This window comes from Cynocephalus volans, chromosome 7, assembly GCF_027409185.1.
Source record: "Cynocephalus volans isolate mCynVol1 chromosome 7, mCynVol1.pri, whole genome shotgun sequence".
In the NCBI taxonomy this organism is placed as follows: Eukaryota; Metazoa; Chordata; class Mammalia; order Dermoptera; family Cynocephalidae; genus Cynocephalus; species Cynocephalus volans.
In genome coordinates, this window is record NC_084466.1 from 125,929,110 (window position 1) to 125,953,624 (window position 24,515).

At 37.6% G+C, this 24,515-nt stretch overlaps 1 pseudogene; it reads right to left on the reverse strand.

Annotated features, from left to right (window-relative positions):
* Nucleotides 1–1,641: 1,641 nt before the first annotated feature.
* On the reverse strand, nt 1,642–23,810 carry LOC134382293 (cytochrome P450 2C8-like; annotated as a pseudogene).
* Nucleotides 23,811–24,515: the final 705 nt, after the last annotated feature.

Consider the following 24,515-nt stretch of genomic DNA (forward strand, 5'->3'; position numbering starts at 1 on the left):
ACGTCCTAATCCTTGAAATAGTGAACCTATAAATGAGTTACCTCACATGGTAAAAGAGATGTTGCAAATGTGATTGTGCTAAGGATCATGACATGAGCAGACTATAGTGGATTTTCTAGGTAGGGCCAATGTAATCACAATGATCCTTATAAGAGGGAAAGAAGACGATAAGAGTCAGTAGAAGAAGATGTGATACCCCAAGCAAGAGATTGGAATGATGAAAACAAGTGATGAGCCAAAAGATGTTGGCAGCCTCCTGAAGCAGAAAAAGTCAGGGAAACAAGAGCCTCCAGAAGGAATCAGACCTACCAACACATTGATATCAGGCCAACGAAACTGATAATGGACCTTTGAGCTAAAAGACTGTAAAATAATAATACGTATTATTTTAAGCCACTAAGTGCATGATAATTTATTAAAATAGCACTGGAAACTAATACTAATCCTAGTTACTTCTTAGGCTTATGAGAAATTTTCAGAATTATACAACATGCAAAATCTCAAAAACAGTACTAAAAATTCAGAAGTTGATTGATTGGGGAATGTGCTGTTGGAGAGGAAATTTCAAATTTCAGCAAGATTTTCATGGAGTAGTTGATTTTATGTAAGCGAGATGAGCTCAGGGTAATGAGTGATGTCATTTCTCAAAATCACACACTTCATGATTGAAGGAAGGAAAAAATATTACGAGAATTTGATGGGTATTAGATGTTCAGATGTGCATATTCTGGAGATGCAATGAACCTAATTATTTCAGGTCCATAGAATCAAATTATGACCCCATTAATGCAAAGTATAAAACAATATGATGGAAAGTAGAAAAATAATAAAATCTGAGAAGGTTTTCAAGATATTTTATTCTTGTTTGGAAAGAGAGGAATAACACCAAGAACACATGATTAGCAATGTGAATGCATACACTCACACTAATTTCTAAGTTGTAAGAAGTACAAAGAATATTTGAAATTATCATTTAGTGCTTTCAGTAACACCAAAGCAGGGCCATGAATTCAAACAATGTTCATTGCTCCCTATGGCTAACTCTCTCAATATTTCTCTATAGGTTAGAGCTGCTCCTGGAGATTGCTTCTCTCTTTTAAATCCAAACCTCAAGTACCTCTAAGTGATACCCAGCCAAGAGAGCATCTCTACCTTTGTCCCCTTTTTCTCTCTCTGTGCTTATCATTATGAGGACCAGCATGGCTTCTTGAGACTCTATTTTCCTTCCTTTCTTACCAACATTATGCACAAAAGAAGGAAAAGCTGAGAACTAACCCAGCAATTAATAATACTTCTAATTTAGAAAACTCAGAAGAGAAATGGCTTGAAGTATGACATACAAATCACTTTTCTTTGTTTTATGTGACACCATATTAATAAATTCACAGTAGATAAGCATCACCTTATTTGTAGGGAAATATAGGTATTAACAAGTATTTGAAATAGCAGGCGTATGTGTGCAGTGTAACTCAGGATATCTTCTCATTGGAGTTCAGATGTTCACTACATCTTGAGGTACTGGGGTGATGTGCAGAGAGAGGTCAGAAAGGCATCCTTGAGATTGGGAAGGAGGTGGATGATGCCTCAGAGGAGAGGGAGCTGCAGAAAACAGCCCAGCAGCAGCAGGCAGTCTGCCCTTCTTCACACAGGAATGAAGCAGATGCGGTACGAGGGTGGCCAAGAAATTGATGCACCAACAGCTGGGTTGATATCGTGATCCTTTGGGTCAACCAGAGATTTCAGATTAAAGTTCTGTAAAATGGTGGTCAGGAATAAAAACACCTCCATGCGGGCCAGGGCCTCTCCCACACAGATCCATTTGCCTGAAAATAACAAGCACAGAGGGTAGTTACTTTCTGTGTGTACCTGTGATTTTAACAAATACTGTGTTTGTGGAAGGCACAAAAGGAATATGTACTAACTGTTTGATGAAATATTGGGTAGATGGATGGGTGAATGGATACATAGGTAGATAGAAGGCAGGATGGCAGGAAGAATGGTTGAAGAGACAAATGGACAAAGGACGTACACAGTTATAATCCACTTCACATCTGTTATTAACAGGCACCCTTCACTCAACAGATATATATTATCAGCTCAATGCCGAGCACTTCATTATGTATTCCCACTTTATGACTGATTTTTTGATATTTTGAATTTCCATCTATATTTTTCTAGAAACCCAACCACAGTGTGCATCCTGTTCCCAGACTGAAGTTCCCTGATCCTTCCTTCCAGTCTTCACACCCTCTATTCTCAGATCGAGACATACACACTATTAATTAATCTCTAACATGCCATGAAGTTTCAAGTTTTATCTCATGCTGGTACTTCTTGCCAAGATGTACTTTTCTTATACTATGTTCAGCTTCCAGATCAAATTTCATTTCCTCTTTAAACTCTTCAGGATCCTCTCAAGCTATAAAATCTTGCCCCTTCTGTGTTATCTCAACATGAATTCATGCTTCTGTTTCAACGTAAATAACTGAGAGTCATAATTCTCTATTTATTTATATCTCTGTTGTGCTAAGTTGTAAATTCTTGAAGGGAGGAGCGGTCTCTGTCCTTGTTACCATGGTATCCACAGTACTAGATATAAAGCAGATATCAAAGATCACAGAATAAAGGAATCAGATTCCATGGCCAGAGGAATCACACATATGGCAGGTGTGGAGAACCAATATCCAAGATATATGCTCAGGACTGGAGGAAGAGCAGGGTGCTCTAGAAACTTTGCAAGGTATCCTGTGACATTCTCCATGTTCATCTGACCCCATGGTTATTTGGAAGAGGTTCTGACATCTTTGATTTGGAGCAAATATTCTGCTCCTGTCGTTCATTATCTCCTTAAAACTGTCCTGCCTTTTCTACTTCCCATACTCTCTGCCCCATGGGACAGCTCAAAAGTCATTTCTGCTACTAGAATGTTGCTTACTCCATGTTATGCCTCTCTGAGGTGTATGAAAGAGCAAAAAGCAGGTACCTTTTGTCTTAACCCTACCCCACCAGCAGGCTGTTCTTTCCACTTTTACAGCTTTAGTTCAACTAGATCAAATGATCTCTTTACCCGTCTGCTTCCCTAATTTCTGTGAAACCCTTTGGTACCTAAACTATGCCTGTGGATAATTGGATCCCCAAAGCTTGTCTAGGAGTGGGGGAGGGTTATCAATATCCCACAGACAATGATCCAAGTTGTGGAGTCAGGAAACTGTCAGTTCAGGTGAGGAAAGTCTAAAGGAGTTTCACCTTCTGAGAGGAGCTCTTGGGTAGCTCAGTGATGCTTCTACAGTCAGAATTCAATCAGTCTATATTCCACATTTCTCAGTTTAAAAGGGTGAGGTCAACTCCTCTGAGCCCCACTACTATTTCCCAAGAATGAGTATGTATCATGAGCAGGGAAAGCACATTGGTATTGGGAATGGTGCTTTTGATCAGGTACAAAGAACAATTCTACCAGCCCAGATGGGGCACCCTGTGAGTTCCAACTGATCTCAAAAAGTGATCTTGTTTCCTGATGTACATAAAATAATGAATTTCTATTACCTGTAGAGAAAGGCATGAAGTAGTCACTTTTCTTAAACTTGCCACACTCATCCAGAAAGTGTCCAGGGTCAAACATCTCTGGGTTGGGGAATTCTTTGATAACGTGTAGCACCAAGGTCAGTGATGAAAATATTGTTGTGCCCTGGATTGAACAGACATAGGTAAACAGAGTTATATAAAAAATCATGGATATGAAAGGAATATGGAAATCACTTGATCCATTCTCTTTGATTTACAGATAAGAAAACCAGTGTCTGAAGAAGAGCAGTGATATTTCCAGACAGAAAGTCCACATCATAAACAGGGATGGGTTTAAGGCCAGTGGCAGTGATCTTGCTCATGTGGCCTCCAATAGCATTTGAAGTATTGAGTACATGGGCACTTTGGTGTTACACCTCTAAATCTGTTCACCTTATCATCAAGCTCTGATGTTGTTGTCTGTCCTTACTTGCTGCTCTATTTCATCACTTCAGTTTTCACATACATCATATATAGATTATGGTTTAAAATGGAAGTCTCTGTTGGCATTTAAATATATCTGTTTCTACAGATGCAGTAAATAAACATCTGATCTAGCTACGAGTGTCTTGCTCTGGAATGGAAACAACAAGTACAGAAACAAGTCTGAAACTATTGATTGTTTATCATGGTCAAGCATTTTGTGTTAATTTAAAAATAGTCTTTGGTACTGACTAATCCTAGCTTAGAAACACAGAAGTGCCGATAATTTTAGAAAAATCATCAGTTTGTGATAATTTAGGTTAGAATCATTTGTTCAGGACATGATCGCCAACTGAAGCCTGAACAGTTGGGTGGGTAGAGTTGTGGAGTCAGGAACCTTTCTCATGTCAGGTGAGGAAAGTCTAAATGAGTTTCACCTTCTAAGAGGAGCTCTTGGATAGCTCCCCATATCCTCACCAGATGTGTTATTCTCAGTCATTTTGATGATAGCCAGTCTAAAAGGGGTGAGGTAATATCTCAATATGGTCCACCCAGCAAGAAGACACTGTGGTCTGAATAGGCAGTTGAAATGATTTAGATTTTTATAAAGTTTTATAGATTTAATTTTTGATGTAACATGTGATCTGTCTTGGAGAATGTTTCGTCTGCTGATGAGAAGAATGTGTATTTCATAGTTGCTGGATGAAATGTTCTGTAGATATCAGCCAGGTCCAATAGGTCTGAAATTTTTTTTGAATTCTGTGTTTCTCCATTGATTATTTGCCTGGATAATATGTCCATGATGAGAGGAGGGTGTTCAGGTACCCCACCATTATTGCATTGGTGTAAATCTCTTTCTATAGGTGTAATAGTGTACTGTTTATTTATCTGGGTGCCACTGACGGGTGAATATATTTATGATTGCTATGCCTTCTTGTTGCATAGATCCATTTCTCTTTGTCTTTTTATGGCTTTTGGTTTAAAGTCTATTTTATCTGATATAAGAATAGCTACTCCTACTTGTTTTTGGTTTCCATGTGTGTGATACACCTTTTTTCATCCCTTCAGCATTAGTTTGTGTGCATCTTTACTGGAAAGATGAGTCTCTTGAAGACAGCCTATGGTGAGTCTTTGTCTTTTGAGTGGGGAGTTTAAACCATTTTCATTTGGGGTTGTTATTGAGAGGTACTGTCTTATTCCTGGGGTTTTATGGCTTTTTGTTTAGATGTTTTATAATCTGTTACTTTCTCCTTCTTTGATTATTGGTTCAATGTTTGTGGGGTTTTTATGAGGTGCTAAGATTTAGTTTCTTTCATCATTCACATTTGCATTCTGTTTTATTAGTGTGTTTTGTTCTTACTTGTGTATTTTTGGTAGTGATTATAGTTTTTTGGATTACAGATGCAGGACTCCCTTAGGAATTTCTTGCAGGATTGGTCATGTGGTGAAGAACTCTCAGAATTTTTGTTTGTCTGTGAAATACACCATCTCTCCCTCATTTCTGAAGGATAGGCTAGCAGGGTATAGTAGTATTCTTGTCTGACATTTTTTTTTCTTTTAGTATTTTGAATATGTCATCCCATTTCTTCTCCCTGGTAGACATTCAGTTGCAAAGTCTGCTGTTTGTCTGATGGGGAATTCCTTATTCATAACTTGATACTATTTTCTTGCTGATTTTAGAATTATGTCTTTGTCTTTGACCTTTTCCAATTTTATTATAATGAATCTTTAAGAGGGTCTTTTGGGATTGAAATTCTTTGGGGACCTTTGAGCTTTCTGGATCTGAATGTCGGGTCTCTCCTTATACCTGGGATGTTTTCCATTATTATTTCATTGAATAGATTTTCAATGCCTTTTCCTTTCTCCTCCCCTTCAGGAACACCCATGATTCAGATGTTCACGTGCTTAAGGCTGTCTGCTAGCTCTCTTAGAGGTACTTCAATTTTAAATTTTTTTTCCTTCTTTCAGTTTTGAAATTCTTTCTTCTGCTTGTTCTAATCTGCTGCTGAAGTTCTTGGTTGCATTTTGTATCTCATTGAATGGGTCTTTCAGATCCAGAAGTTTGGCTATGTTCTTTTTTAAGGTATTAATCTCTTTATAATTTTCATTCCTCATATCCTGTATATTTTTTGTCACTTCATTGTGTTGTCATACAGAATGCTCTCTCATCTCACGGAGATTCCTTAAGATAGTTCCTCAGAATTTCTTTTCAGTCATTTCAAGGGTTCCGTGCTGTGTAGGGTCTGGTACTTGAGAATTGCTGAATTCTTTTGGTGGTGTGATATTTTCTAACTTGTTTATATTTCCAGTATCTCTACATTGATTTCTGGTCATTTGGCAGATCATTTGCTCCTTCTATTACTTAGGAGTGGACTTTGAAGAGAAAGACTTCTTCTTCTCCCAGGCTCCCTCAGTGACTCTCCTTGTGTCAGTAAAGTCAAATATGTGGTGGGCCACTTGTGTGGTTGTCATGGATGTTACTTAGGCTGTGAGCCATCCTTGCCACCAGCGTAGCTATGATGGTGGATGTTGTGGACAACCTCCACAGAAGTTTGGTGAAGCCTCGTGGTTGTGGAGTGCTGCAAGATCCTGGGTTCTACATGGGTGGGGCAGGGTTGGGGGTGGGTGGCTGGCCTGTAATCCTGCCTTCCGGGGTGCCTCCCACATAAGTGGCAGTGTGGCACATCCTGAGAATCATTATAAATGATAAGTGGCCTGGATTATTCAAAAAGGTCAACTTACTGATATAAAACCAGCAAACAAGAGAACGGTAAGTGTTCTTGATTTGAGAGGACAAAATGAATGAGATAACCAAATTCTATGTATATTCCTTTACTGGACACTAATTTAAAAACAAAAAAGCTAAAAAGAATATTCTATAAAAAAGATTACAGGCTATGCATTGGATAATACTATTGCATGAAGGACACATCCTGAGTGTTCACACTATAATTATAACGTAGGAGAAAAAATCCTTGTTCTTGGAACATACATAATAAAGTTTTGAGGTAGACAGATAGACAGATATATAAGTAAATAATACACCCTTTATATATACACCTATATGTGTATATACATATGTTTTAATTTCATTAATATTTACATGCTTTTAAAATAAAACTGTGGGAGAAAATTTCATCCTCTACTTTTCTCATATTAAACAACTAAAACTTTGTTTTAAAAATTATTCCTGGGCTGGCCCCATGGCTCACTCAAGAGAGTGCAGCGCTGCTAGCGCTGAGGCCGTGGGTTTTGATCCTATATGGGCATGGCCTGTGTGCTCACTGGCGGAGCATGGTGCAGACAACACCGTGTTGAGGTTTGCAATCCCTTAACGGTCAGAAAAAAAAAACATTTCTTTTAATTTTTTAAAACAAGTTATAAGGATTATATATCAGGAAAATGTCAAGTGGATGTTTAAAACTTCTAGTAACAATTTTCCAATTATAGAGAAAACTCACAATTTTCATTAGATAGGACACAATGTGAAAATCAACCTCACATCATTGCAGAAAGTTCTACTGGATAGGAATGCCTTATACCAGGCATCCACAAACAGCATAGGGAAGTCAGGCCTTCCACCTCTTCCTGGATAGTCTATAACCTAAGAATGTTCAAGGTGAAAATATAAAAAAGAAGAAAATATTTTTGATACATGAAAATTATATGAAATTTAAATTTCAGTTTCCATAAAAATTGAAACATAGCCATCCTCATCTGTTTACACACTGTCTCTGACTGCTTCCATGCTACAATTGCAGAGTTCAGTAATGCAACAGAAACCCCATGGCCTGCAATATCCAAAATATTTACAATCTTTCCCATTACTGAGAAAGTTTGCTAACTCCTCTCCTAGATCATTATTTCTACCTAATTAGTGGCTCTAGCTGTTGGTAGATGAAATCATTTATCTAATTCCTAAGAAGTTAGAATTAGCCATGTAGAGTTGCATATTTCTATACTGGGCTGTCCAATGCAGAATGTACAGGCCATTCCCTTGGGGTTCTAGGATTCTAGGCTCAAAAGACACGAGACCCCGTGGGAGCCTCCATGCCGAGGGTTAATGGGTGAGCTCAGCAGGTGTAAATTTCCACAAAGCTGATGAAGTGGATGTGGGAGACTGGCAATCTTTGCCTGATTCCTCACCCTGATTCCCATTTAGTTAGTAATAGAAGGAGTAACATTTTCATCAGTATTTCCCTCAGACCCCAATACAATGGAAGAAAATTCTTCTCCTGATTTTTTCTTTTGGTGAAAACAGAGGGAGCTGAAATCCTAACCCTTGCACCAAATCTGTAATTATCAGGACAAGTCCCATTACCTCATGGTCAATTTACCATTCCATCATCTCCACAGGATGACATTAATAATTGCAATCTTACTGGATTCGCTAATTTTTTCCCCATGATAATACAATATTTAGTTATGTTATTTTTAATTATAATAATTATGTATCCTGGCTTCAAGTGGAATAAAGAAGCTTGTGGCAAAGCAACTTGAACTTCTGGATAAACAAAAAAAAACATGTGTTGGAATGTAGTTTAAATTTGCTAAGACAAATATTCATCTCAAGACTCCAGAGATGGCAGAACCTCTGAGAGGTATGCCAACACCTATATTTTAATTTCTTATTTTTTTTTTCCTACTGTGTTCAAGTGATTTCTAGTGCTAAATCAGGGCAGGAAGTGTTACTTCATTATGACTGCATAACAGAAAGCGATAAATTCTCTTTGGAAGAACATAAACATCATCTGAAACTCTGCATTTTTCATGTTTAACATCTGTATTTAACCAAAGGTTACTATGCATTCAAAGATACAGCTACGTGTCCACTTCCAGAAGACTGGGGGAAGGTGAAGGTAATAAAAACAGACCTCATTAGGGAACACTTCTCACCTAATTTTATGAGTACAGCATAATCTTGGTATCAAAAATCTGAAAATAAATATTGAGGTGGAAAAAATCATAGACCAGGTCTCTTACGAATATAAATACAGAAGTCCTGAACAATATGCAGCAAATCAAATCCTGCTGTGTGTGTATACTTATAATTTGTATGTTGAGGAAATAGAGCCCAATGTATACAACCATACCAATAGATGCAGATAATCAATTTGATATGGTTGTACTCATCTTTATGACAAAAATTCACATAAATATAAGAGAAGAGGGCAAAATTCCCTAATCTGATAAAGAATATCTATGAAAATCTACTTAAAATATCATTCTCAATAGAGAGATATTAGACGTTCACACTTCCTGCAGATCAGAAAGGAAAGAAGGACACTGACTATCACCAGTTCTGTTCAAAGCTGTCCTGGAAATCCTAGCCAGTGCTGTAGTAAAATAAGAAATTAAGGCCCATGAATTGGAAAAATAAGAAACAACAAACAATACCTCAGGCAGTAGGAAAATATATATAGAAATTCCAAATGAATCTACAGAGTAATCAGTGGCAATGATTAGTAAATTGAGCAAAATTGCTGGATATAAAGTCATCAGGATAAGATCAATTATATTTCCACACACCAGGTACAAAGAAAATAAAAACACATTCTTTTGACACATGCATCGAAATATCACATTGAACCTCAGAAAAATGTCAATTAAAATAATTATAAAACAAAAAAAAATTATAACAACAAAAATAGTAATTACCTAGGAGAAATCTACCAAGATTTGTGAACCTTTGTACTGAAAACACAAAATTAATGGGAAAATAAAAGAAATCCAAATAAATTGGGAGCATAATCACAATCAGGAATTGGAAGATTCAGGATGTCAAGATGTCAGTTTTGTTCAAATGGATCTGTAGATTTAATGTCACGCTAATAAAATCTCCAGCAGCAAGTATTGTAAAATTGACTGACACCTCAACATTTATTTGGAAATGTAAAAGTTTAGGAATGGCCAATACATTATTAAATAGGCAGATCAAATTTGAAAGACACATACTACGAGAATCCAAGACCTGCTATGAAGCTTTAGAACCCCAAACTGTAAACAGCACAAAGTCCATCAACCTACCACACATGAGTTTTGCACTCTCTCATCTCATGCTGATAGAAGATTGGAACCATACTGTGAATATGAGAGCTCCAAGAGCACTGATTTGTGCCATAGGAGAAACAAGCTTACCTTAGGGATGACGTAGTTTCTGAATTTAATGTCATGGCATGAGGTACATTGTTGGGGACAAGGTCTCTGGATCTCATGCACCACAGCATCTGTGTAGGGCATGTGGCTTCTGTCCTGCATGCAGGGGCTCCGGTTTCTGCCAACCACATGTTCAATCTATTCTTGGATTTTAGCTGATAAGACAGAAGTAAGAACAATAGAAAAGGAGAAAAATGGCACATTTGCCATAGCAATTCACAGCTACATGAAGCATGATAAAGGTTTCCCAGCAGCAATATAATCATGAGTTATATGCCCAGAAGTACATCTAGACATGTAAAGAGATTTGCCTTCATGTAGATACATATCACTGTCCTACCAATTAGGTATTATGATACATTGGTACATGCATACAAATTAGCATAAATGATAACTAATATAAAAAGAAGTAATAATAATTAATTAATTAATTAATTAATTAATTAATTAATAAAATTTAAAAAAATAAAAAAAATAAAGAAGTAATAAAATGTTCCCACAAGTAAGGGGGAAACAATTAATTAAAAAATCATGGTCTTGCACAAAGTAAATCAAGAATCAAATATTAATATTTTTTCACATATCACTGACTTTTTAAAAAATATTTTATTTTATTTTATTTTGTCGATATACAATGTGGTTGATTATTGTAGCCAATTACCGAAATCTCCCTCCCTCCTCCCTCTCCCCCCACCCTCCCAACAATGTCCTTTCTGTTTGCTTGTCATATAAATTTCGACTAATTGCAATTGTTATGTCAAATATTAATATTAAATTAATAGATTAAAATCAAAGATTAATATTAAATTAATATCAAAATAATACACGTGGGTTAAAATTAAATTTAATGGATCTATATATGTACGTGTTTTTGTGTGTCTGCATCTGTGTGTGTGTGTTTGTGTATAAAATTTGCAATGGCACTCTCCTCATCTTCCCACTTCCCAAAAGTGGCCGCTATGAGCATTCTTCTGAAATTTACAGTCATATTTCTAAAGAACGACTCTGTATTTCTTACTTAACCATTTTAGACAATATTTAACAATTTACTGCTATGTGAGTTGAGAATTTTCAACTTCATCTCCAGCCCATATATTCACACCCACACCCACAGATACTCACACATACACAGACATACACACAGAGACACACACACTCATGCACTTGCCCGCACACCATTTTCCAGAATAGATGTAGAGTAAATGTTTTGTTCATAGTTTCCATCATTCTGACTGCATAAATATTCTTCGATAGTAAGTCAAGTGTGATTATGTATTATATATGGTATTTTATTAAACTTAAACTGTCTTTGTATTTCAATTCATAATTTTCTATTTCGCAAGTGAGAACTATTCCCAAGTGCTCATCTAGAGGTTTGAAACTCATGGTAACAATTTCCCAATTATTGGGAAACCTAATAAAATCCATCACTTCTCCTTTGTACTTGGTGTCTGTCCTCACACCTGCATTGTCCACCTGGTCCTTTCTGAGGTGGGTGTTTTCTAGGGCTGGTGCCCAGCAGCGTCCCTGACATTCGCATCCTCCTACATGAGGCCTCCTGATTCCTGCAGCCCATGACTTCCTCTGACTTGGTTTCAGACATATGGATGGAGCACATCTTCCAGAATTTTTAGAAAAAGTAAAAATGAATGTAAAATTGTGGGGAAATGTGCTGGTCTGAAAATACATTTATTCATAAAATGCAAGACAGTGGTCACTCTTGAGAATTCTGGTGCTGTCTGAATGCAAATCTTAATGCATGACATATTTCTCTGAAAATTTTTAGGATATTCTCTTTAATCCTGGTGTTCTGAAATTCTACAATACTGTGTCTTAAAGAGCATAATTTTATTTCCCTCACTGTGCTGGAAACATGGCAAGAATTTTCAATTTAGATGGCAAAATACTAAGATCTTTTCTCTAGAGCTATTCACTCTTGGAAGGGTAAGTCTGGCTTCTGAATTTCCAGAAGGAAGATGGAGGGAAAAGTTAAGTCTCTGAATTCAAGCACAGGACTCTTAGCAAACCTTCCTTTCCAGCCCCACACCTCACTGTTTCTCTCTCACTGCCCAGTGTCCCTGAGCATAGGGCTTCTTAGGCTCAGATGCTCTAGAGAATGAGCCTCCCTTTTTCTGTAGGAAAAAATCAGTTATGTGATAAAAGGAGTCACAGATGGAACTTGGACAGGAAGAGCCTCATTCTCTATCTTCTCTAACACTTGCTGCTTCCAAATATGGAACCGTATGGGAATGTAGGGAGATTAGATTTCCTTCCTTGATATATCTTCCTCTTCTGACAATTAAGTTTCAACTTCATCCTGTCTGATGAGTTAATTATCACCCTTTTATCTGCTCTCTGTGCTTCAGAAACTTGCTGAAGACTTAGTGGCTATTGGCTGCACTCGTCTCCTCCTACTTTCACAGGACTGATCCTCATTGGTAATCTGGTTATTGTGATTTCATTCGGATCCTGACACAGGAGGGAAAAAGTATGTTTTTACCAGCTACATGACTGGAATTCTATGAAGGTTATTTTTTAAAGTAAAGCTATGCATGAAAGTTAAAATGACTGACATTTCTCACCCCCCATTCTTACTTTTTCAAATACCAATTTTTTGAAAACCAATTACTAGAAATATAAAATTCATTTAGCTATATCTTCAGCCTAAATAGGAATATCTTGCTTATGAACTTAACTTTTTATCATGCTTCCCTTACTGAAAATGATCTCAGACAGTCTCACTAAATTTCCAGGACTTTCACTTATGCTTCAGTAAGGAGAGTTTCCATTTTTCCTACCCCAGCATTACAAAACTAAATTTTCAGAATAAGAAAAGGTATCTGAAAGAATGAATCTACTGTACAAAGTGGGCTTAACATAATTAAACCAATATGCAATCCCAGTACAGCCTACCAAACACCATCTCCCATGAAATCCAGACATGGCACCAGAGCTTTATTGCCTTTCCTAGTGTAGTGCAGTCTTCACTCCTCTCACTCACCCTCCCATATTCTGCAAAGATGTCCCATTTTAATAATATACTTAAATGTGAGCAGGTTGCAGCTGCTGGCATAGTTGTTCAAATAATGACGCTTCTCTAAATGAGACAGGATGGAGGGCACTAACAGTGTTTTCCCAACATCTTTGCCGAAATTCCCTCTGCACATCAGTGTGTTCATACCTGTGACCTCTGGGTGCTTCAGCAGGAGCAGGAGTCCATATCTCAGAGTGGTGCTTGTTGTCTCTGTGCCAGCAACAAATAAATGATGTACAGTGGTTACCAATTTTGCAATAGTAAATTCAGACTGCTGGATATGCTTTTCCTAGAAATCATTTGATACATTATCTGACAAATTGTTTATTAAAGTATTTAATAACAGTGAATTGAAAATAACACACTTTTTTATAAAGTTGGCAAACACAGAAACTGGGGAGTGCAGTATCAGGAAAAACGACTATACACTATGGAAGATACTGTAGATCAGTGGACCCAAACTTTGTTTCCTACCCCCTTCTTCCTTCCTTGCCAAAACTTAAATTCATGAGACTCTTCCCAGCCAGGTTTGCCATGCAGCGTATTTCTTTCCAAAGACACATAAGCAGATGCCTCTTGGCGCCCCGTCTTAGTCTGTTTGTGTTGCTGTAACACACAATCACAGACTGGGTAATCTATTTTAATAAAATAAGTTTATTTCTAATTGTTCTCGAGGCTGGGAAATTGAAGAGCATGGTGATAGCCTCTGGTGACAGTCTTTGTGCTGCATCATTACATGGTGGAAGGTGAAAGGGGAAGAGAGGATGAGAACGAGAGGTCAACATCAGGCTGAACTCACTTTAACAACAAACCCACACCCTCAATAATGACAACAGCCCATTTATGAGGACAGAGCTCTCATGAACTGATCACCACTTACTTATTAGGCTCCACTTCACAACACTGTTCATTTGGGGATTAAGTTTTCAAACATCAACTTTGTGGGACACATTTAAACTATAACATTTCATGCCAGGCCCCCCAAATGTGTGCCTCTCTCTCATTGAAGTATACATTTATTCTATCCAAACAGTCCAAAAAGTCATAGTTCCAAGTCCCAATTTGTCTATATCACATGTGTATGAGACACAAGGCACAATTCATCCACAGCCAAATTCCTCTTCAGCTTTAAATCAACAGAGTTAACAAGTTATGTGCTTCCAAAATATAATGGAAGGACAGACATAGCATAAACATTTCCATTCTATAAGGGAGAAAGAGCCAAGAAGAAAGGGGCAGCTACTTCCAAGGAAGTCCAAAGCCCAATAGGGAAAACAGCTCTAGGTTTTAAAGCTAGAGAGAGAGTCATTTCCTTTAACACCACATCTAACATACTGGGCACAGTTGGGCAAGGGTAGGGCCCCCAAGAATTCAGGCAGCTCCACTACTATTTCTTTGCTAGGCTCAGTGCCATCAGCTCTCACAGGCTGTAGTATCATACTTGCAGATTTCCAAGTCTAGAGTGGCATCTGGGTAGCCCTACAGTCCTGGGTAGTGGATTTGGGAGTGGCTCCATTCACATGGCTTCACTAGACATTGCTCTTGCAGTGGGTCTCTGCTGTGGCTCCACCCCTGCTACATGTCTCTACCTGGGTGCAAAGACTGTCCATGAAATCTTTTGAAATCTAGATGAAGCCTGCCAGGGCCCCACAGCTGGTGCATTCTGCATGTCTCCAGAGTCAGCATCATGTAAATGCTGCCAAACTTTATGGCAACTTTGGATTCCATATAATCAACACCTGGGCCCACTTTTGCCAAGGCTGTTGTGAATGAGGGGCACCACGCCAGAGTTTGGGGAGCATGATCTCAAGGTGGTACAGGACAGCAAATATTGATGTTCCACTGCCACCTCTCTGAAAACCTTGCCCTCAAGCTCATAGCTTGCCTCAAATACCTCTGAAATGTCTGAAGACCCAACTTTGAGTTTTTGAAGACAAAGTTTCCTGTTGCTCAGCTTGGAATGAGCAAGTTGCATAGCAATATAGCCGCACAATACACTGTCAACCAAACTGTCTGTCATGGACCTTGTGTATGAGGAATGTTATCTTCTATGTGAGATGCCAAATTTACTTAAATTTAACAGACATGTTTTTCAACAAACACTCCCCTGGATGCTTGACCACATTCTAGATTCCCAAAATACTTTATCAGAGAGATTATGCAGGGTATAGGATGGGTGATGGGCTAACACAAAGGCTGGCCATTGTTTCAATCCCTGTGGGCTAAAGCAACTTCCCCAGTGATAATAAATAAGAGGATTTCAAAAGACAAAATTTTTATTAAAAAAGACAACCTGAGAGTTTTTCTTTCTTTATTTCTAAAACCTTAAGGAAATCTGTCTTGTCAGAGTATATGCAGACGTAACAGAAAAGAGATTCAAGTGATCAACTCTTTGCTAAATTAATTTGGAAAGTCACTAAATAAAGGTATGACTGCAGACTATATCAAGTAACACTGGCAATTGTTAGACAAGAGAGAAAATCTTATTTCCAGAGTTAATACATTATAATATATTAAATCCAGCTCTCAACAAAAAGTTACACACCATAAAAGTAAACAAGGACTTGATGATTTCCATTCCTCTGGGTATATTCCCAACAGTGGGATAGCTGGGTCGTATGGTAGATCTATCTGCAATTGTTTGAGGAACCTCCATACCTTTTTCCATAGAGGCTGCACCATTTTGCAGTCCCACCAGCAATGGATGAGAGTTCCTTTTTATCCACAGCCTCGCCAGCATTTATCGTTCATAGTCCTTTGGATTTTAGCCATCCTAACTGGGGTTAGATGGTATCTCAATGTGGTTTTGATTTGCATTTCCCGGATGCTGAGTGATGTTGAGCATTTTTTCATATGTCTGTTGGCCATTTGTATATCTTCCTTAGAGAAATGCCTACTTAGCTCTTTTGCCCTTTTTTTAATTGGGTTGCTTGTTTTCTTCTTGTAAAGTTGTTTGAGTTCCTTATATATTCTGGATATTAATCCTTAGTCAGATATATATTTTGCAAATATTCTCTCCCACACTGTTGGTTGTCCTTTAACTCTTTTAATTGTTTCTTTTGCTGTGCAGAAGCTTTTTATTTTGATATAATCCCATTTGTTTATTTTTCCTTTGGTTGGCCGTGCTTTTTAGGACGTATTCATGAAGTCTGTGCCCAGTCCTACTTCCTGAAGTGTTTCTCCTATGTTTTCTTTAAGAAGTTTTATTGTTTCAGGGTGTATATTTAAATCCTTAATCCATTTTGAGTTGATTTTAGTATACGGTGAGAGGAATGGATCTAGTTTCATTCTCCTGCATATGGATATCCAGTTATCCCAGCACCATTTGCTGAAGAGGCAGTCCCTTCCCCAGTGAATAGGCTTGGTGCCTTTGTCAAAGATCAGCTGGCAGTAAGTGTGTGGGTTGATTTCTGGATTCTCTATTCTATTCCATTGGTCAGTGTGTCTGTTTTTATGCCAGTACCATACTGTTTTGGTTATTATAGCTTTGTAGTATAGCTTAAAGTCAGGTAGTGTTATGCCTCCAGCTTTATTTTTTTTGCTGAGTATTGCTTTGGCTATGTGTGGTCTTTTATTGTTCCATATAAATGTCTGAATAGTTTTTTCCATTTCTGAGAAAAATGTCTTTGGAATTTTGATGGGGATTGCATTGAATTTTTATATCACTTTGGGTAGTATGGACATTTTCACTATGTTGATTCTTCCAATCCAAGAGCATGGGATATCTTTCCATCTTCTTGTATCCTCTCTAATTTCTCTCAGCAGTGGTTTGTAGTTCTCATTATAGAGATTTTTCTCCTCCTTGGTTAACTCAATTCCTAAGTATTTTATTTTTTTGGTGGCTATTATAAATGGGCAGGCTTTCTTGATTTCTCTTTCTGCATGTGCACTATTGGAGAAAAGAAATGCTACTGATTTTTGTGTGTTGATTTTGTATCCTGCTACTGTGCTGAAATCATTTATTAATTCCAACAGGTTTTTTGTAGAGGTTTTAGGCTGTTCGATATATAGGATCATGTCATCTGCAAACAGGGACAGTTTGACTTCATCTTTTCCAATCTGGATGCCCTTTATTTCCTTCTCTTCTCTGATTGCTATGGCTAATACTTCCAACACTATGTTGACTAGGAGTGGTGAGAGTGGTCATCCTTGTCTAGTTCCTGTTCTTAAAGGAAAAGCTTTCAGCTTTTCCCCATTCAGGATGATATTGGCTGTGGGTTTGGCATATATGGCTTTAATTATGTTGAGATACTTTCCCTCTATACCTAACTTATAGAGTGTCTTTGTCATGAATGAGTGCTGAACTTTATCAAATGCTTTTTCAGCATCTATAGAGATGATCATATGGTCCTTGTGCTTGAGTTTATTAACATGGTGTATCACATTTATTGACTTGTGTATGTTGAACCAACCTTGCATCCCTGGGATGAATCCCACTTGATCGTGATGAATAATTTTACAAGTCGAAGGTATACCTGTTTCCCAATGTTTATTGCAGCACTCTTTACAATAGCCAAGAGTTGGAACCAGCCCAAATGACCGTCATCAGATGAGTGGATACGGAAAATGTGGTACATCTACACAATGGAATACTACTCAGGTATCAAAACGAATGAAATACTGCCATTTACAAAGACATGGATGGACCTAGAGAGAATTATATTAAGTGAAACAGGTCAGGCACAGAAAGAGAAATATCGCATGTTGTTACTCATTTGTGAGAGCTAATAAATAAATAAATACACAATTAACCAGGGGAGCAGGCGACAGAAGAATTCACAACAGTTACAATTCCTTGAAGTTGATACAACAAACAAACAGAAAGGACATTGTTAGGAGGTAGGGGAGAGAGGGAGGAGGGAAGGAGGTTTCGATAATTGGCCCCAATAATCAACAACATTCTATATTGACAATATAAAATGAGATTAAAAATAAATAAATAAATAAATAAATAATAAAAATTGCAATTTAGTACATAAAAAAATAAAAAATAAAATAAATAAAAAATATTAAAAGAAAATAATGTGGGGTCAATATTCGAAGGGTAGTTTACATTGTATATACATGAGCAATTCTCTTTGCCTATGGAACAATTTGAGGGTGAAAATTATGATAGAAGACCAAAGATATAACTGTTTTCTTGACTCAGACATCATTTTTATACTATAAAAATATCTTTATATCAATTTCCTCATTTTTTGCATTAATTCTGCCCTACAACCTAAAAATATAAAATGATGTGAATGTTTATGGTTAGTATTTTATAGATGACAACAGACCTTAAGGGAGATTGCCCAACCTTCTCTAGAGCATAAAGCGAGACCTTGTTGTTTTTCCTTCTATCAAGCAGCCTCAGAAATAAAACCATTATTTTAGAACGGGGGGGGGTCAAATATATCTTGACACTGAACTATGATGCATCAATGCAGTAGAGTGACTTTTCTAAGAGCACATAATGAGTATTTAGACAAAGTGAAAGGCATGCCAATTCAGCCCAGGGAAAATTGTGATCTTTGTTTAAGGTTCATACAGATAAAACAAATTATTTTGTCATTCCCAACACAGTTACCTTGTCAGCTACGATTCCAGCTGAAGCATAAAACACCCCAGCCCTACTCAGCGTTTCCTGGCAGCTTCTATGGTCACCATCATTCTCCCTCCTTGAAGGACATATTCTCTTCCTAAATCAGAATATTTCTGCCAAATAGTATGACAAAGAGTTCTCTAAGTGTTCATTGTACAACAAGCCTTGTGAGTAATGGAGGCCTTCAAAAAGGGACTGGATGTCCATTGAGTGATATGGGCATCCTTTGGAAAGTCAACAAAGTACTTTGTAGAAATGGCTTTGGAGGTTAGTGGAAAAACTGCAGGTCAAGGATCTAATGGGCTTGAAAGAAAGCCCGTATTTTTCCACTTGTTTTCCTATGAGTAAAAATGTGTCTTGGGCATCTTTCCCAGATGTGCACTCCATCAGGCTCAGGCAGGACTGTGGTATGCAAACACCTACTCCACATCAAGGTGTATATAGAATTTTGGACCTGTCAGTAAAAAAGAGCACTAGTGGTTTCTCAGGAAGAAAGTGTTTTGACCTCACCCGGATCCACAGGGAGCTTTGAATCCTCATGTTTTCACAAAATTTCTCCATCAAGTTAAGAAAATTCTGATCTTTATAATCAAAACGATTCTGGAAAATAATGGAGCAGATCACATTGCAGGGAGCACAGCCCAGGATAAAAGGGGGATCACATGGTGAAGCTAAAAAAATGACAACAATACAGAAATGTACATGTGAATACTTTGACTATATTAAAAGTAAAGGTAATTTAGAAATTTCCTTACCTATAAATTCTCTGAAGAGCAAAAAAGAATTCAGCATGCATAAAATCAACACATCACGTGTACCTTAAACCTCAGTTAGGGGCCAGCCAGTGACTCACTCGGGAGAAGGTGGTGCTGATAACACCAAGGCCATGGGTTCACATCCTACATAGAGATGACTGGTTAGCTCACCTGGGAGAGTGTGGTGCTGACAACACCAAGTCAAGGGTTAAGATCCCCTTACCGGTCATCTTTTGAAAAAAAATAATAATAATAAAAAACTCATTTGACGATTAGAATCTCATTAGTTAAATAATGATATTTCAAATGCTCAATTCACATTTCCTGCCTTTATTTACACCCTTTTAACCCAAGGTGTCTGTTATTTTGGAAGAAATAAAAAAGTTTTTTAAAACCTAGTAATTCAAGTTTTCAAAGCAGAATCGCATCTGTCTGCAATGTCTGTAGACCATAAAGCTTTGAGATAAAAAGAGAAAGAATACTTGAGGACCTGAAAACTATTTACATATACTGAATAGCTGAAAGAATCATATGTTGAGCCAATAAAGAGGAACTAAGTAGAGAGAGACTGTGTCTAAATTTGTGAATTTAAAGGAACAAGTATGAAAAGCAGTATGCATCCATGTTAAATGAGAAGAAAAACTCATATAAATGAACAGTAAGTATAAGATGGATTTGTTTGTCTAAAAAAAGAAATGTGAAACTTATATTTAAAGTTTAAATTCCAGGTAGGGAAAATTTAAAAACTAAAGTGATAAATGGAGTCTTCTTATTTATCATTTCAATGTAAAAAAAAAAAAAAAAGAAAAGAAAAGAAAATGCATTCCCTTCTTTAGGAACTAAATTTCCTTAAATTCCAATTGTCATCCAAATTTAATTTATTTAGTAAAGCTACCCTTTTGTGGATGATGGGATTTTATTCTGCATTAACCTCAAACGAACTGTAAGTTTTAGCAAATTTTTGTCCATCAGTTAGGCCAAATCTACCCTTTTACAGGTTAAGAAATTAAGTTATAGGAAAGTGAGGTGTTTTTTTTGGTTTTTGTTTTTTGTTTTTTCATGACTAGTCTATAAAATGGGTTTCTTATATTCAAATGATCAAAGAACTGCATACATAAAGAGCTCCCAAAATCACACCATGGAGCCTTAGTAAGGGTGACTTGAATCAAAAGTGTTCTGAATAAATGGTAGGGCATTGAACAGCAGGAAACCTGGTGAGTTACCAACTTCTATACCAGGTTTCTTTAAAAATATCAAGGCTTTGAGTTTTGAGAAATGTTTTATTTTAGCCACTAGGTAGGAGGTTAATTGGAGATGTTTGGGGGAGTGTGTGTTTATGTGCCTGTGTGTGTGTGTGTGTGTGTGTGTGTGTGTGTGTGTGTGTGTGTGTGTGTGATTCATGAGTAAGATCTGATTTTTAGTCTTTCCTTTCACTTCATTTGGAAAAGAAAACTCAAAAACAAGGGAATTTGAAAACCAAGCTGATAATCAGATTCATTATGACAAACACTTTATACTTGAGTAGAGTTGGCAGTGGGAGGAAATTAATTACCACAAATTTCTAACTCAAAATTCACTAAACATTAGGCAAAGAGATATGGAAAATTGAAAACAGAGCCAAGCTACTTTTATGGAAGACAGAATAAAGAGTAATTGATAATAGTAAAAATCTAGTTGAATAAATCTGTTTTTTAAAATTTCCATGTGTATGTTTTAGAGAATTCTGTTCTAGCATATATTTGCTGCAGATAAATAAATCAGTACAGTAAGTAGTGGATAACAAGAAATAATTAGTGCTCGCTGCTTTTAAATAGCGTGGTGTTTACAGAGAAATAATAACTGATGAGAATTGTGGTGAGACATGCCTAAGCAATTAAAACCCTAAAATGGCATCATTACTGGACAGAACAGGCACCACCCTGAAAGAAACCCTAAAATGGCATCATTACTGGACAGAACAGGCACCACCCTGAAAGAAACCCCCAGATATGTCAGTCATGCTGGCGGTACAAATATAGCCCAATTGAATGAAATAATATGTGACTTTGTTCCAGATACATAAGGGTGTGATGGGGTCATTCATACCATGTCTGGTCTCCAAGTATTTTCTGGTGAAATATTCTGGAATAGGTAACTCACATGCTTGCTACAGGGAAAACAGTTCTCATTAATTTTTTCAAAAATTAAATCAAACTTATTTTATGATTTCTGATTTGAAGACAAAGAAACAAAGTTCAGAAGAAAATACGATTAAACCACACTCTACATACAAGTGTACCCGCACACACAATACAGATACACAAAAGCTCCCTTAGTCTCTGCTTCAAAGAAGCCCTCCTCCACGTGAGGGCTGACCACCACTGTCTGTAATGAAAGATCTAGCTGCTCCTGAGATGTTTCCAAGGATGACACTGCAGGAGAGAGCAGTCTGTTAAAGTCAGCACTACAGAGCAATGAGGCACCCACCGTTGGTTTTTCTCAGCTCCTCCACAAGGCAGCGGGCTTCCTCTTGAACACGGTCCTCGATGCTTCTCTTCCCCATCCCAAAATTCCGCAGGGTCATGAGCAAAAAGCGCCGGGTCTCCTTCAATCTCTTTCCAATGCTTAAAATGATTCCTAAGAGACAGGGAGCAGAAACTAGGAGGGATATCCCAGGCAAGGAAGAGTGAACTGACACTTGGCAGCTACATGGTTGGGCCAAGGTCTGCTTGAGGAGATGATTGATTCTGTCTTTTAAGTCCTTCTGCCTCCATTGCCAATACTGACACAGGCACATGCACACTTACCATGCCCTTTACTAACTCTTTCAACCACTGGGAGGCTGCCTCTTCCAGAAATCTCCTCTCCCATATCAATCAGGGCTTCCTTCACTGCTTCATATCCATGCAACACCACAATGGGCTTCATGCCAAAATACACAGTGAACACAGGGCCATAGACTTTTGAGAACTAGAAAAGGAGAGGCAGATAATAGCAAAGCAAGACACTAATTGGTCAATATACTGTGCCTGATTCAGGCTGAGGTATTCATTGTAATTTTTCTATCTTTTTTTGCCACATACAGCCTCCAATATTTCTCAAATTCATTCATAAATAGAAAGGTGACTGTTGTAGCTGCCACTTATGGATGGCCTATGATGTGCCACACAATGCCCTGTCAATTGGTATACAGATTACAATTAATCTTCACACCAATACATTCAGCCGGATTATTTGCCCTGTTTTACAAACAGAGAAACTGAGGTCAAAGAAGTCCAAATTCATTTTAGATGTCGCACACTTATATACAGAAGACTCATATTTGAACCTCTGCTCATTCAATATGGGATGCTTGAACAACTCATCAGTGTCACACATTTTGTTGAGACTAATGCACAGCGGATGGCTTCAGAATCCTCTGTAAACCTCTTCCCATAGGGATCCTGACTCAGTATTCCTGTGATGAACACTTATAAAGTCACTCCATGTGATTCTGATTCCCAGCCCACTCTGGGACCTGCTGGTACTACTAGCACAGAAAGAGTGAGCACCACACGGGCAGCACCAGGACGTGCAGCGTCTCCTGGAAGAACAATTTCTAACATCCTCCAGCATTTTTGGCCAAAGACAGCTGCTTTGTGCAGAACTGAAAAGAATCCTGATACCACCAATTCATTCACTTAAGCTGGTTCTGAGTCCTGAGCTATTTCCTTGACGTCACATACAAATTGCTTCTTCAGAGCAGTTCAATTTTCATGGCTATACTGAATAAAATACATGACTCATGTAATAGATGACTTTTTGAGTGAAATCTCTAATCACAAACTTCCCTTGATATTTAACTTCAGAAAAAAAAATCATAACAAATGGCTATAAAACAAAGAAGGAAAGCAGCACTCCCAAAGTTTGCCACTTTGGAATTTTACTTCTACCATACAAAGACCAAAATGCCTCTCAGCTCACAGAATGTATTATGTCACTCTGCTATTTCTGACAATACCACGTTGGTGAAAGAAACATCAGCATTTGTTGGGAGTAATATCCTTTACAATGATATAATAGTGTGCTTCCAAAAATGTATTTTGCTTAAAAGTATATGTAAATGTACTTACCCTTTGCAAGACACTGCAGAACCATAAAGTGTACTTACATTGTTGAAGGATGTTTTCTTGTTCTTAACACCTAAATACAGGTTATTTCCAATAATTGGCAGGGGAGTAGGGCCAGGTGGGAGCTTCCTTCTCACAGACCTCTGTCTCCTGAATGAAAGCAGAAGCAACCAGGAGAGACAGAGCACAAGAACCACAACTGGATCCATTGATGCCTTCTTTTCTTATTACGACACTGTGTGCTTGCAATCCAAAGCCTTTATAACACTCTCTTCTAACTTAGTACGTGCCTCTTTGGCACATAAAGAGAGCAGTAAGCTAGATCCACTTGCACGCTGCTGAGTGGGCCTTGATTCGATAAGAGATAAAAATAGAATATGGTTTAGTCTTGTTGTCCTTATCAGTGCTCAACCTAGACATTCTGGCTTAACCATACTGAGCTGGAAACCACATATCAGTAATTGATAAGCAAACTTAAAAGGCCCCAAACCCAGATAGTTCCAATGTGCAGACATGATTGAGAACCTCTATTATAAGTTGCTTTACATAAGAAAATGACACAGAATTCTGGATTCTCAGATGAGTGACCAGTTGGGGATTTATAACTTGAAGGGTAATCATTGTTTTCAGTGCCTTGTATATAAAAAATGTGCATTGTAATGCTATACCAAATAATAGGAGACATTGTCCTTGACAACGGAAGCCTTTCAAATGTTTAGTATATTCTTCTAACATTACAGTTGCCTAGAATATAAAGTAAATAACCTAACTCATCCATCTTAAGTGACCAAATACATATGAAGATATTAGGTAATAAATTTACACACCTTTCATCAGTAAATCTAAAATCAAAACAACTGAAGTCAGATATTACTTTATTTTTAAAATGGCGAAAGGGAGACCGGGAGAAGAGG